Raw genomic sequence first — 2,265 nt, forward strand, 5'->3', positions numbered from 1 at the left:
TTTGATGCTTGTCTTGTTATATCTTGTGGAGACTTGCAAAGTCAAAGGCAGCTCTCTACTTCAGAAAAGTATCTTTGCAGAAAAAAAAAAATTGCTTTTTCATTAATCAAAGACATAATGAAAGACAACATGAAGCACAAGACATCATCTTGATGAAACAGAAAAATCTTAGTTTCCTAGGCCAATTGCTCAAAAGGTAAAGAAAAACTTTCAGACCGCCACCGCCGCCTCAGAACCCAGGCCTGGGGGGCGGTGGAGCAGCGTATGGAGCCCCCGACCCCGGAGCTGCCAACACTGCCAGCGCCACCGCCACGCTCCACACAGGTACCCCGGGATGGCGTGAGCGCTCCCCCAGCGATGGACGCATCTGTGACGCTGTGGCAGCCTCTGCTGCAGCTGCCGAGAGAGCAAGGCAATGGCCACCTCGCCTGGACTTCACGGGATGGTGGTGAATTCAAGCTGGTGGATGCAGAGGCGGCGGCCCGGCTGTAGGGGCTACGCAAGAACAAGACCACCATGAATGACGACAAGCTCAGCCGGGCCTTGCCGTACTGAGACAGGAACATCATCCGCAAGGAGCGCGGCCAGAAGCTCGTCTACAAGTCTGTGTCCTACCCTGAGGTCGCAGGGTGCTCCCCTGAGGACTGCCCGCCCCAACCAGCGGTGTCTGTTAGCTCCGCCATGGCGAATGCGGCCCCTGCTGCTGTACCTGCCGCCCCGGGGAACACCGTGTCGGGAAAGCCAGGCACGCCCGAGGCTGCAGGAACGGCAGGAACGGCAGGAACGGAACGGCAGGCCCTGGCGGTTTGGCGCGCAGCAGCCGGAACAAGTCCCTGCGCTCGGGCCTCTCTTCCACCCGCACCATCCAGTCTCTGCAGCCACAGCCGCCCCCTCAGCCTCGGCCTGCTGTGCTGCTCCCCAACGCCGCTCGCGCAGGAGCCGCAGCGTCCCCGGGGAGCCGCAGCACCAGTCCAAGCCGCCTGCAGGCCCGCCTGGAGGCTGAGGAAGCCGGTTTGCCTCTGCGGGTCATCCTGACCCGGCCCGAGGCCCCAACCCTGAAATCCGAAGGGCTGAATGTGGAGCCGGGTTTGGGCCGGCCTCTGCCCCCAGACGCGAGAGTGGAAGGGCCGGAGGAAGAGTCGGAAGTTGCGGGAGAGAGAGGGTTTGTGCCGGAAACCGCCAAGGCCCAGCCCAAAGTCCCTCCACGGGAGGGCGTGCCAGCCCGGGGCCCGGCCGTTACGGCACCGCAGAGCAGCCGGCGGCCACGCGGCTTCCAGGCCTGAGATCTCCCAGCCGCAGGAGGGCCGGAAGCCCCGGGACTGGAGCTTCCACTCAGCCCGAGCCTGCTAGGCGGGCCGGGACCCGCACGGACCCCAGGATCGGAAACTGGCTCGGGCCCCCCGGCGCCGAGGCCGGCGCTGACACCGTCCCTGCGTCCTACGCATACATTGACCCCGGTGCTGCTGACACCCAGCTCGCTGCCTCCCAGCTTTCACTTCTGGAGCACCCCGAGTCCCACTGCGCCCCGTAGCCCGGCCAAGCTCTCCTGCCAGCTTCCGTGCAGTGGCAGCGCCCAGGTGCACATCCGTTCCATCAGCGTGGACGGCCTCTCGACCCGGTGGTGCTCTCCCCAGGGCCCCAGAAGCCATGACCACCACCAATCATACCTTCTGGGGTCACTCCATCCATGCTCTCTCAAGGAGAAACAGTTCAGCTGAAAGACTCGTGCTCTGATTGTGGTGGGGTGGGGATCCTTGGGAAGAATTACTCACAGGAGTAACTAACTCTCATTAACTCCGCCACAGAAAACACACAGCTGCCACAGCTTCTCTCTTTTCTGTCCGTCCGCCCGTGGCTGCCCTTACACGTCTCCTACTTCAGTGGTAGGGGCGGTTTGTTTATTTATTTTGTGAAGGCCACTGGGAGGCGACTGACCTAACCTAACCTTTTAGGATGGTGAGGACACCTCCCCCACCGCCCCACTTTTTTCCCCAAGACAAGACAATCAGGGTCTGGCTTAGACCTTTCTTTCTTTATTCCTCAGCCTGCCCTTGGGGAGATGAGGGAGCCCTGTCTGCATTTTCGGATGTGAGTAGAAGAGTTAGTTTATTTCGTTCTATTATTCCTGGCCATACTCAGGGGTCCAGGAAGAATTTGTACCATTTAATGGGTTGGGAGTCGTGGCCAAGGAAGAATCGCCCCCTTGGAATAGCAGTTTCCACCTCCCCAGCCTTTCTCTCACACAGCTTATCCTTTTCCAACCAA

At 60.4% G+C, this 2,265-nt stretch overlaps 1 pseudogene; it reads left to right on the forward strand.

Annotated features, from left to right (window-relative positions):
• The first annotated feature begins 221 nt into the window (after nt 1–221).
• On the forward strand, nt 222–1,651 carry LOC111538156 (annotated as a pseudogene).
• Nucleotides 1,652–2,265: the final 614 nt, after the last annotated feature.

Source organism: Piliocolobus tephrosceles, chromosome 6, assembly GCF_002776525.5.
Source record: "Piliocolobus tephrosceles isolate RC106 chromosome 6, ASM277652v3, whole genome shotgun sequence".
In the NCBI taxonomy this organism is placed as follows: domain Eukaryota; kingdom Metazoa; phylum Chordata; class Mammalia; order Primates; family Cercopithecidae; genus Piliocolobus; species Piliocolobus tephrosceles.